Source organism: Lolium rigidum, chromosome 3 (assembly GCF_022539505.1).
Source record: "Lolium rigidum isolate FL_2022 chromosome 3, APGP_CSIRO_Lrig_0.1, whole genome shotgun sequence".
In the NCBI taxonomy this organism is placed as follows: domain Eukaryota; kingdom Viridiplantae; phylum Streptophyta; class Magnoliopsida; order Poales; family Poaceae; genus Lolium; species Lolium rigidum.
In genome coordinates this window covers 397668691-397682735 of record NC_061510.1, presented here as the reverse complement: position 1 = coordinate 397682735, position 14045 = coordinate 397668691, and positions in this window count along the sequence as shown.

Genomic DNA, 14045 nt, shown 5'->3' with positions numbered 1-14045 from the left:
ATATCATTAATGCATAGATTTGTTTCTTATGTTTACCCCTTTTATTCATTCACATATGGATGCATTCTTGTAGGCGCGACTATGCCCTTTACTCTGTATATTAAAATAGCGATCGCATATGAGCATATTTTGGTCCTTCGTTTACCTATTAGTACTAATCCTCATGAACCATATTTTTGTAAAGATAGCGGTTGTATATTAGTTTTGGTACTATGTAGACTTGTTACCCCAAATTCAAAGTGGACAATTCCCATTCGATGATTAATTCTTCCATGTATTATTGGTTCCTCGAGTGGTTTTGAAAGACCACTCTAAAGTAGTTTTGAGTGACGCTAAACCTACATGTATGTTACATTAACACCACGTGGCTGTAATGACATTATACTACTAATTAAAACAATCCATCAAATAAAATATTTTTTATATAAAATGTGCGATATTTGATTTCACCTTTTTTCCCTTTTCGCACATTTTATCTATTTTGTTGTTAAATAAATTTATGGAATTTTTTCTATAAAATTGAAACCTACATGATAGTTAATATCTCCTTTGGATTAATAATACATGAACTGAACGGTGTCCCTCGTCGACCTCTCGAGACAGTTCCATGCACCCGCCTCTTCCATAATCCACGTGCAAACCCCTACTCTATATATATTATTCATATATTTTTGTCACGTACGATTGAATTGATGATCATTTTTAGAATAATTGTGGGATTTATAATCCCATGAAGAGGGATTGATAACATATATACTCGACGAAGATTTATGCAAGTCTAAATCACATGCAGAGGGATTGATAACATATATACTCGATGAAGATTTATGCAAGTCTCAAGCAACTGGTGGTCATGTGCTTGTAGTTGATGAGTACATATTGCTTGTTTTATCGTACCAATGGAGAGTTCCGCTCATTCACGTTTACTCGTGTGTACTCATGCACCCGTGGCCAGCAGCTCGCCAATTATGATGACTACAAACGCATCACTGGATATATTCTCGATCCTACCGCTGAATTGGTACGTTGGCTCTATAATTTAGCACATTGTATGCAACATCTTCCTAATCAGTGGCAGAGCCAGGACAACAACCTTGTGTTGTCAGATTAATATTGTGTAGTTAAATACATAAATTTTAATATAAATTTTAATATATTTTTATATACTTTTAGCTTGTATTGTTGAAAAACTGTATAGTCATTTGACTACATAACTTAAGTGTCTCTCCGCCACTATGTCTAAGAGCAAGTACAATAATGTCTAGTAAGCAAACTATAAGACATAAAATATTATACTTTTGCTTAGTTGGTTGAGAGATTATCTGAGAGAAGTGAAGTGAGCTCTCATGTGAGAGCCAGCTCTAACACGTGCTCCTAGTCACGTTGTGAGATTAAAATGTGAGACTTATATTGTAAAAGTACTACACTTTTATAATCCATTATTCTACATGTTGTAAGTTAACTATAGATGACATGAAAAACTACTATAGTCAGCTGTCGGCTACGCTATTGTTCTTGCTCTAAAGGAGTAGCGATCCTACCGCAAGTAGAGACTCAGTTCATGCATCTGTGGTTCATGCATCTGTCGCCATCTGGACTTCAAAAGCTCGTCTGAAATGTTCTTTGATTTTCCTGCATGTTCGGAAGATAGATAGGATGAATTGATGTCGCCCAGACCTAGCCAGGTAGGTCATTTGAAGAATCTAGGAGCGGCGATAGGACGTTGGCATCATTGTTTGTAAGATGGCCGAGGCCATTGGCATATTATGAAACTACACTTAAAAAGATCTAAATACGCTAATTTAGTATCAAAAATGTTGTTTGTTGTCAATAATTTTAGTCAAAGTTTTTTTATTTATATATGAAAAATGTTAAAAGTACACTTATTCGCCGATTTTATAGAAAAGAGTAGAACCTACATTTTAAGACGAATCCAAGGATACCAACTTAGTGTTCTACCTGCTTCTTGCTTGTTAATAATTTTGGCCACAAAAATTTGGCCTTATGACAAAGGTTAAAGGTACGGTTATTCGCGGACAAAAGGAATTTGTCTAGTAGCCGGATTGATAATAGACACTATGCACTGGTGTTTTTTAAATAACCAATTTTAATATTTTTGGTACCTAAAATTGATGTACTTAGTTAGCTGAATTAGAAAGATCATATATGTACTATATTTTTTATCTTCACGTGCAGATTTCCTTATTATTTACGATGGAGCTGATGGATTGGAGTCATGTGAGATCGATTAAGAAAAAAAAAAAGATGATAATAGATGAGAACATAATGAGCGGGTCTGGTGCACGTTTTCTTTTTTTGCATCCTGCTAGTGCACGTCTGCCTGGTGTATGTCTGCCGTGTCCAGTTATTGCCGAACGGAAGTGTACGATATGAAGAAAAAAAAATTCAATCCATTGTTAAATAAGGCTATTTAAATGCTCTCGCTTTCCTATAATTTCACAACTTAAATACATCGGAGAGCATTTATTTTTGGAGACCGGCTCTATTCTTTTTTTTTTCAGATCCGAGCAGTCTTGCGAGGAGAGGAGTTATATCTATCTACGACTTGGGCGCGCGATTTTTGTGTGACTCCCTCTTCTTTATTTTTTTGAGGTATGTGACGTGTTATAAGTCTAATTTTGTACACGCATATTGTTGTGCGTAACACTAGTTATCTTTTAATCTCAGATGTTAAGATTAAAATCATTGGTTTATAATTTATTACCATATGTGGATTAACCTGGTGCCTCAAAAACACCCTTATTTTACTTTTAGTATATAATAGATTGATATGGATTTGCAAACTTATTACATTTTCTACGATCCAAGCATATGATTTTTAAACTTACGATTTGAGATCCCCGTGGCCCATCAGCCCATGACATAGTCTTGATTTCTAAAAGTATTAAAAGAGATTTGGGAAGAGAGGGAGGAACACACGGGAGGCTGAGAAAATATTCCTTCATTTTTTCATTCAGTCGGTCCTCCGCACCTTTAATTAAGGTACTTTTACAATTTAAACCCTGAAGCCTATTAAAGATTACAAAAGAGGTCCTCCAACACCCCCCCTCAAAATGGGGAAAATATGTCTATTAGTCCCATCTTGCTACATATGTTATGGAACAAAAAAGTGGTTAAGCCCTTTGTTAAGATATCAACCACTTGTTCAGTGGAGCGCAGAAGTTGAAGATGTAGATACCCATTGTCCAACTTCTCCTTGATGAAATGGCGATCAATTTCAATGTGCTGAACATGATTGTTAGCAATATCAACAGATGCTTTATTGTCACATCTTAGTATTACGGGTGTTGCAATATAATGTAACTTAAGTTCACTCAGCAAAATCTATAGGCACATCAATTCACACAAAATCTCTAAACTCAGCTCCAGCCGTTGACAGTGCTACCACTCCTTGATTTTTACTCCTCCAACTGACCAAATTGCCACATCAATTTGGAGAAGGCATTATGAGGGATGGCCTATACTATCTGAAACGTGAAGAAATTGAATTTGCGATTGCTTTTGTGTTGTCTGGCACACCAACAGAAGAATTCTTGCTTCAACATCGTCATTTGGGCCATATGTCCATGTCTACTGTACGGGTGCTATACCCAACTCTCTTCAATTCTACTGAAAAGGAGAAATTGGTATATGATGCATGTGAATTTGGAAAGCACACTAGAAGCTCGTATATCCCATGTGGTGAACTCTTTCATACAATACACTCAGATGTTTGGGGGCCTTGTTCAACCACTTCTGTGCATGGCTATAGGTGGTTTGTCACGTTTATTGACTGCTCTAGCCAATATACTTGGCTATATGTCATGAAGAACAAAAATAATGTGTTTTCTTGCTTCAATGATTTCCATAAAATTGTGATGAATCAGTATGGTGCACAGATTAAAGTGTTCAGATCTAATAATGGTACAGAATATGTGAACTATCAATTTGAGGAGTATTTTGGTTCCTATGGGATTATTCATCAGACAACTTGTGCTAACTCGCCGGAGCAGTATGGTGTGGCAAAAAGAAAGAATAGACACTTGCTGGAGGTGACAACGTGTTTCAAATGAATGTACCAAAATTCTTTTGGAGTGATGCAGTTGTGACAACAACATATCCTATTAATCGAATGCCACTCAGGACATTGGACCTTAAGTCACCACTAGAGTGTTTGACAGGGGAGATGTCATATATAGTTCCCCCAAGGTATTTGGATGTGTGTGTTTCATGCATGATCACCAACCATCAGTGGGAAAACTAGATCCGAAGGCACTCAAATGTGTGTTTGTTGGATACCCTAGCACAAAAAGGGTTATAAATGTTGGTTTCCTTCGGAAAGAAGGATGTTTGTCAGTATGGATGTGACTGTTGTCTACTGTTGGCTTCTTTTCCTGTAGACAGTGTTGGGTCTCCAAGAGCAGAGGTTTGTAGAACAGCAGCAAGTTTCCCTTAAGTGAATCACCCAAGGTTTTATCGAACTCAGGGAGGAAGAGGTCAAAGATATCCCTCTCAAGCAACCCTGCAATCACGATACAAGAAGTCTCTTGTGTCCCCAACACACCTAATACACTTGTCAGGTGCACTAGTTCGGCGAAGAGATAGTGAAATAAAAGTAATATGGATGAATATGAGTGGTAATAACAATCTGAAATAAATATGGCAACAAGTAAACATGTAGCAGAACAGTAAATAAACGGAGATTCGATGTTTGGAAACAAGGCCTAGGGATCCTACTTTCACTAGTGGACACTCTCAACATTGCAATCATAATTGAATATAAATAGGCACTTCACTATGCTACTCCGAATTACTCTCTGGCAAGATAACGAACACTAATTCATCATGTAGGCAAACCTTAATGATGTATTCCCAAGTACTAATAAACACCCCACGCTGTCACTGTGAGCATTCATAGGAGGTACTAACACACCACAATTTCATAGAGACATCCAACTCAAATCATAACCCAGTGAACAAGTATTCTGTGAAATATAGCCTAAGAGACCCACACGGTGCACGCACTGTCACCTTTACACACGTGGGACAAGGAGTCTCCGGAGATCACATAAGTAAAATCCACTTGAATAGCATAAAGACATCTAGATTACAAAGCTCATCATATGGATCTCAATCATGTAAGGCAGCTCATGAGATCATTGTATTGAAGTACCATGGGAGAGAGAGAGATTAACCACATAGCTACCGGTAGAGCCCTCAGCCCCGGGGGAGAACTACTCTCTCCTTATCATGGAAGCAGCGATGGCGGTGAAGATGCCTTCCGGGGGCACTTCCCCGTCCCGGCGGCGTGCCGGAACAAAGACTTCTGTCCCCCGAATCTTGGCTTCGCGATGGCGGCGGCTCTGGAAGGTTTTCCGTATCGTGGCTTATTCGTATCGAAGTTTTAGGTCACCAGGGCTTAAATAGGCGAAGAGGCGGAGTCGGAGGGGCCCTGGGGGGCCCACACAGTAGGGGGCGCGCCCCCCCTCTGGCCGCGCTGCCATGGCGTGTGGGGGCCCTGGGCCTCCCTGCTGGCGCAAAGTTGACGTGGGAGTTAGAGATCCCTGTGATGTAACTTTTGTTCAGGTCCCCGGCAACGACGCCAGAAAAAGACCTTGATACGCGTACAACACGCGTCCGTTGGGAACCCCAAGAGGAAGGTGTGATGCGTACAGTGGCAAGTTTTCCCTCAGTATGAAACCAAGGTTTATCGAACCAGTAGGAGCCAAGAAGCACGTTGAAGGTTGATGGCGGCGAGATGTAGTGCGGCACAACACCAGGGATTCCGGTGCCAACGTGAAACCTGCACAACACAAACCAAGTACTTTGCCCCAACGAAACAGTGAGGTTGTCAATCTCACCGGCTTGCTGTAACAAAGGATTAGATGTATAGTGTGGATGATGATTGTTTGCAGAGAATAGTAGAACAATTGCAGTAGATTGTATTTCAGTTGTAGAGAATAGGACCGGGGTCCACAGTTCACTAGTGGTGTCTCTCCCATAAGATAAATAGCATGTTGGGTGAACAAATTACAGTTGGGCAATTGACAAATAAAGAGGGCATGACCATGCACATACATATTATGATGAGTATAGTGAGATTTAATTGGGCATTACGAGAAAGTACATAGACCGCTATCCAGCATGCATCTATGCCTAAAAAGTCCACCTTCAAATTATCATCCGAACCCCTTCCAGTATTAAGTTGCTAACAACAGACAATTGCATTAAGTATGGTGCGTAATGTAATCAATAACTACATCCTCGGACATAGCATCAATGTTTTATCCCTAGTGGCAACAGTACATCCATAACCTTAGAGGTTTCTGTCACTCCCCCAGATTCACGGAGACATGAACCCACTATCGAGCATAAATACTCCCTCTTGGAGTTAAGAGTAAAAACTTGGCCAGAGCGTCTACTAATAACGGAGAGCATGCAAGATCATAAACAACACATAGATATAAATTGATAATCAACATAACATGGTATTCTCTATTCATCGGATCCCAACAAACACAACATATAGCATTACAGATAGATGATCTTGATCATGTTCGGCAGCTCACAAGATCCGACAATGAAGCACATAAGGAGAAGACAACCATCTAGCTACTGCTATGGACCCATAGTCCACGGGTGACTACTCACTCATCACTCCGGAGGCGACCATGGCGGTGTAGAGTCCTCCGGGAGATGAATCCCCTCTCCGGCAGGGTGCCGGAGGCGATCTCCTCAATCCCCCGAGATGGGATTGGCGGCGGCGGCGTCTCTGGAAGGTTTTCCGTATCGTGGCTCTCGGTACTGGGGGTTTCGCGACGAAGGCTATTTGTAGGCGGAAGGGCAGGTCAAGGGGCGTCACGAGGGGCCCAGGAGACAGGCCGGCGCGGCCAAGACCTGGGCCACGCCGCCCTACCTCCTGGCCGCCTCGTGGCCCCACTTCGTTGACTCTTCGGTCTTCTGGAAGCTTCGTGTGAAAATAGGCCCCTGGGCGTTGATTTCGTCCAATTCCGAGAATATTTCCTTACTAGGATTTCTGAAACCAAAAATAGCAGAAAACAGCAACTGGCTCTTCGGCATCTTGTTAATAGGTTAGTTCCAGAAAATGCATAAATATGATGTAAAGTATGCATAAAACATGTAGATATTATCAATAATGTGGCATGGAACATAAGAAATTATCGATACGTCGGAGACGTATCAGCATCCCCAAGCTTAGTTTCTGCTCGTCCCGAGCAGGTAAATGATAACAAAGATAATTTCTGGAGTGACATGCCATCATAACCTTGATCATACTATTGTAAAGCATATGTAATGAATGCAGCGATCAAAACAATGTAAATGACATAAGTAAACAACTGAATCATATAGCAAAGACTTTTCATGAATTGTACTTCAAGACAAGCATTAATAAGTCTTGCATAAGAGTTAACTCATAAAGCAATAATTTAAAGTAGAGGTATTGAAGCAACACAAAGGAAGATGAAGTTTCAGCGGTTGCTTTCAACTTATAACATGTATATCTCATGGATAATTGTCAATGCAAAGTAATATAACAAGTGCAATATGCAAGTATGTAGGAATCAATGCACAGTTCACACAAGTGTTTGCTTCTTGAGGTGGAGAGAGATAGGTGAACTGAGTCAACATAAAAGTAAAAGAATAGTCCTTCAAAGAGGAAAGCATCGATTGCTATATTTGTGCTAGAGCTTTGGTTTTGAAAACATATAGAGAGCAATAAAAGTAAAATTTTGAGAGGTGTTTGTTGTTGTCAACGAATGGTAGTGGGCACTCTAACCCCCTTGCCAGACAAACCTTCAAAGAGCGGCTCCCATTTTATTTTATTTTTGTGTGGCACTCCTTCCAACCTTTCTTTCACAAACCATGGCTAACCGAATCCTTCGGGTGCCTGCCAACAATCTCATACCATGAAGGAGTGCCTTTTATTTTTAGTTTTATTATGATGACACTCCTCCCCACCTTTGCTTTCTCAAGCCATGGCTAACCGAATCCTTCGGGTGCCGTCCAACAATCACATACCATGGAGGAGTGTCTATTTTTGTTAATTAATTTGGGACTGGGAATCCCATTGCCAGCTCTTTTTGCAAAATTATTGGATAAGCGGATGAAGCCACTAGTCCATTGGTGAAAGTTGCCCAACAAGATTGAAAGATAAACACCACATACTTCCTCATGAGCTATAAAACATTGACACAAATCAGAGGTAATAACTTTTGAAGTGTTTAAAGGTAGCACTCAAGCAATTTACTTTGGAATGGCGGAGAAATACCATGTAGTAGGTAGGTATAGTGGACACAAATGGCATAGTGGTTGGCTCAAGTATTTGGATGCATGAGAAGTATTCCCTCTCGATACAAGGTTTAGGCTAGCAAGGCTATTTTGAAACAAACGCAAGGATGAAGCGGTGCAGCAAAACTCACATAAATGACACATTGTAAACATTATAAGACTCTACACCGTCTTCCTTGTTGTTCAAACTCAATACTAGAAATTATCTAGACTTTAGAGAGACCAAATATGCAAACCAAATTTTAGCATGCTCTATGTATTTCTTCATTAATAGGTGCAAAGTACATGATGCAAGAGCTTAAACATGAGCACAACAATTTCCAAGTATCACATTATCCAAGACATTGTAGCAAATAAACATGTATCATTTTCCAATTCCAACCATATAACAATTTAACGAAGAAGAAACTTCGCCATGAATACTATGAGTAAAGCCTAAGGACACACTTGTCCATACGCAACAGCGGAGCGTGTCTCTCTCCCACACAAAGAATGCTAGGATCCATTTTATTCAAACAAAACAAAAACAAAAACAAACCGACGCTCCAAGCAAAGCACATAAGATGTGATGGAATAAAAATATAGTTTCACTAGAGGAACCTGATAATGTTGTCGATGAAGAAGGGGATGCCTTGGGCATCCCCAAGCTTAGACGCTTGAGACTTCTTGATATATGCAGGGGTGAACCACCGGGGCATCCCCAAGCTTACAGCTTTCACTCTCCTTGATCATGTTGTATCATCTCCCTCTCTTGATCCTTGAAAACTTCCTCCACACCAAACTCAAAACAACTCATTAGAGAGTTAGTGCACAATCAAAATATACATGTTCAGAGGTGACATAATCATTCTTAACACTTCTGGACATTGCACAAAGCTACTGAAAGTCAATGGAATCGAAATATCCATCGAACATATCAAAACAGGCAATGCGAAATAAAAGGCAGAATCTGTCAAAAACAGAACAGTTCGTAATGACGAATTTTATTGAGGCACCAGACTTGCTCAAATGAAAATGCTCAAATTGAATGAAAGTTGCGTACATATCTGAGGATCACTCACGTAAATTGGCATAATTTTTTGAGTTACCTACAGAGAATTGTGCCCAGATTCGTGACAGCAAAGAAATCTGTTTCTGCGCAGTAATCCAAATCTAGTATGAACCTTACTATCAACGACTTTACTTGGCACAACAATGCACAAAGCTAAGATAAGGAGAGGTTGCTACAGTAGTAAACAACTTCCAAGACTCAAAAATAAAACAAAGTACTGTAGTAAAAACATGGGTTGTCTCCCATAAGCGCTTTTCTTTAACGCCTTTCAACTAGGCGCAGAAAGTGTGTATCAAGTATTATCAAAAGATGGTGCATCTACAGCGGGGTTTGGAGTTTTCTCAACCATGCATAGTATATTGGATACATAGGTTTCAGCGGCTCCCTTTTCATTAGTCTTGGGCTTGCTACTCTCATCAAACAAATTTTCAGGAACAAGCCAAGCATAGTTATTTTCTAGTGCTTCATTCATCGCTAGGAGCTTACATGGTATTGGTGCTTTGATCTCCCCACCATCATTAATATTATTAGTGTACCTTACTCTCTTCATGTCCGTCTTTTCAAGGAGACTAACAAAATTGGTATAAGAACCAAGCATCTTATATTTAATAAAGACCTTTCTAGCCTCTCTTGCTATACCACCAAATTCTCTAAGAAGGGTTTCTAAAACAAAATCTTTCTTTTCCCCTTCTTCCATATCACCGAATGTAAGAAACAAGTGTTGGATTATAGGATTGAGATTAACAAATTTAGTTTCCAACATGCGAACTAAAGCAGCAGCAGCAATTTCATAAGTAGGAGCAAGTTCTACCAAGTGTCTATCTTCAAAATCTTCAACGGTACTAACATGATTAAAAAATTATTCTATATTATTTCTCCCAATTATAGACCCACGTCCTACCGGTATGTTTTTTACGGTAAAATTAAAAGGAAACATGTTGAAATAAGTAAAGCAAATATAAGCAACTAATTTTTTGTGTGTTTTTGATATAGCAAACAAGATAGTAAATAAAGTAAAACTAGCAACTAATTTTTTTGTGTTTTGATTTAGTGCAGCAAACAAAGTAGTGAATAAAATAAAGCAAGACAAAAACAAAGTAAAGAGATTGGGATATGGAGACTCCCCTTGCAGCGTGTCTTGATCTCCCCGGCAACGGCGCCAGAAAAAGAGCTGCTGGCGCAAAGTTGACGTGGGAGTTAGAGATCCCTGTGATGTAACTTTTCTTCAGGTCCCCGGCAACGGCGCCAGAAAAAGAGCTTGATACGCGTACATCACGCGTCCGTTGGGAACCCCAAGAGGAAGGTGTGATGCGTACAGCGGCAAGTTTTCCCTCAGTATGAAACCAAGGTTTATCAAACCAGTAGGAGCCAAGAAGCACGTTGAAGGTTGATGGCGGCGAGATGTAGTGCGGCGCAACACCAGGGATTCCGGCGCCAACGTGGAACCTGCACAACACAAACCAAGTACTTTGCCCCAATGAAACAGTGAGGTTGTCAATCTCACCGGCTTGCTGTAACAAAAGATTAGATGTATAGTGTGGAGGATGATTATTTGCAGAGAACAGTAGAACAATTGCAGTAGATTGTATTTCAGTTGTAGAGAATAGGACCGGGGTCCACAGTTCACTAGTGGTGTCTCTCCCATAAGATAAATAGCATGTTGGGTGAACAAATTACAGTTGGGCAATTGACAAATAAAGAGGGCATGACCATGCACATACATATTATGATGAGTATAGTGAGATTTAATTGGGCATTACGACAAAGTACATTGACCGCTATCCGAGCATGCATCTATGCCTAAAAAGTCCACCTTCGAGTTATCATCCGAACCCCTTCCAGTATTAAGTTGCTAACAACAGACAATTGCATTAAGTATGGTGCGTAATGTAATCAATAACTACATCCTCGGACATAGCATCAATGTTTTATCCCTAGTGGCAACAAGTACATCCATAACCTTAGAGGTTTCTGTCACTCCCCGCATTCACGGAGACATGAACCCACTATCGAGCATAAATACTCCCTCTTGGAGTTAAGAGTAAAAACTTGGCCAGAGCCTCTACTAATAACGGAGAGCATGCAAGATCATAAACAACACATAGATATAAATTGATAATCAACATAACATGGTATTCTCTATTCATCGGATCCCAACAAACACAACATATAGCATTACAGATAGATGATCTTGATCATGTTCGGCAGCTCACAAGATCCGACAATGAAGCACATAAGGAGAAGACAACCATCTAGCTACTGCTATGGACCCATAGTCCAGGGGTGACTACTCACTCATCACTCCGGAGGCGACCATGGCGGTGTAGAGTCCTCCGGGAGATGAATCCCCTCTCCGGCAGGGTGCCGGAGGCGATCTCCTGAATCCCCCGAGATGGGATTGGCGGCGTGATGACCCACAAGTATAGGGGGTGTATCGTAGTATCTTCGATAAGTAAGAATGTCGATCCCAACGAGGAGCAGAAGGTGTTGACAAGCAGTTTCGATGAAGGATTCACTGTAAATGCTCACGGACAAGTATTCGGGGGGTTTGATGTAACAGTTGAATAAAGTACGAGTATGTAAAGTGCGAGAGTAATAATTGCAGCGAGTGGCCCAATCCTTTTTAGCACAAAGGACAAGCCGGTTTGTTTACTTATAATGACCAAACGTTCTTGAGGACACACGGGATTTTAGTCTAGTGCTTTCGCTACATACGGCTAAATAATCTTCATTGTTGTGATAAGTGTTGTGTGGGTGAACCTATGCTAATGTACCGCCCTTCCTAGGACTAATACATACTTGTGATTATACCCCTTGCAAGCATCCGCAACTACAAGAAAGTAATTAAGAAATAAATCTAACCACAGCCTTAAACTCGAGATCCCGCGATCCCTCCCGCATCGATATACCAACGGGGGTTTAGGTTTCTGTCACTCCGGCAACCCCGCAATTGGCAAACGAATACAAGATGCATTCCCCTAGGCCCATAAATGGTGAAGTGTCATGTAGTCGACGTTCACATGACACCACTAGAAGAATAACACCACAACTTAAATATCACACCATTGAATATTACTCAACCATAGTTCACTACTAACATTTAGACTTCACCCATGTCCTCAAGAACTAAACGAACTACTCACAAGACATCATACGGAACATGATCAGAGGTGATATGATGATGAATAACAATCTGAACATAAACTTGGTTCAATGGTTTCACTCAATAGCATCAACAACAAGTAGAAATCGATACCGGGAGAGTTTCCCCTATCAAACAATCAAGATCAAACCCAAATTGCTACGGCGGTGGCGGTGTCCAGCGGTGATGACGGCGGTGATGATGGTGGAGATGATGATGATGGTGATGGCGATGATGTCCAGCTCGATGACGGTGACGATGGCGTCGATTTCCCCCTCCCGGAGGGAATTTCCCCGGCGGATTCCCGCCCGCCGGAGAGCTCTTTTCTCACCGGTGTTCTCCGCCCCGCGAGGCGGCTGTAACTCTTCGCGAGGTACCCTTCGTGGCTTAGGTCTTCGGGACGAAGGGTTTGGCGAAGAAAAGGAGGCGAAAGGGGTCGTGGGCCCTCCACACCACGTGCCGGCGCGGCCAGGGCCACGGCCGCGCCGCCCTAGGGTGTGGGCCCACCCCGACTCGCTCCCCGGCTCCTCCTTCTGGCTTCCTTCGTCATCTTGAAAAATAGGATTTTTGGTATAATTTCCTTCCAGAGTTGATCTTCCGAAATATTGCGTTCTGACGGTGCTTTTTCCAGCAGAATCCTGGCTCCGGTTGTCGGGGGGAAGACCCCGGATAGGGCAATGGACGCGGAGCAGCCGGCTGGCCACTGGCCGGCTCGCGGCAAAGGCCGGCTGAGGAGCAGCCGGCTGGCGCCGTGGCCGGCTGGTCTGGAAGCCGGCTGGCTCTAGGTCCTAGTCGGCCTGGCTACGGCCACCAATGCTGTAGTTAGGTCGGCTTCTACAAGCCATATCCGACTGGGGTTTGTACCTCAGACCGACTCGAGGCTGGCGAGTCTTGCACTGGAAGGAACCGGGTAGGTGATCCGGGTTCCCAAAGTCCACGCTGACTCCATCTTCCGTGAAACGCGGGGCACTGTGGAGCAATAGTGCCTCGCGCCGGACAGGCCGTCAGGGCTTACGACGATCCGTACTGGGTACAGTGGCTGACGGCGACAGGGACACCTCCTCCATACCGCTGACCGTGGCAGCCGGATGGGACAGGCCACGATGCCTCAACCACTCCTGACGTCACCGCCTCGGGAAGGAGCGGAAGCCGGAGCCGGCCCAGCCGGCCGGTAAACTATAGGGTCTTATATGTAAAGTGCCGGTGCCTATATAAGCCGCACTACCCCCTCTCGTGCAGGGGATCGATCATTTATTGCTTTCACCCACCTACAGAGCTGCCCTCTGAGAGAGACCATAGTCTTCCTTAGCCTCTCGTGAGCAGCCGGACACAGCTCTAGGAGCACCATTGTACTGTGTGATCATCATATACACTCATAGCAGGAGTAGAGGTTTTACCTCCATCGGAGGGCCTCGAACCCGGGTACGTCGCCGTGTCGCTCGTGCCCATACCCGCATCCGGATACCGCCGTGAGATCCCTCGAGAACCACTTCGATTAGCCACCCTATGGCATATGCCGTGACGATACCACGACATTTGGCG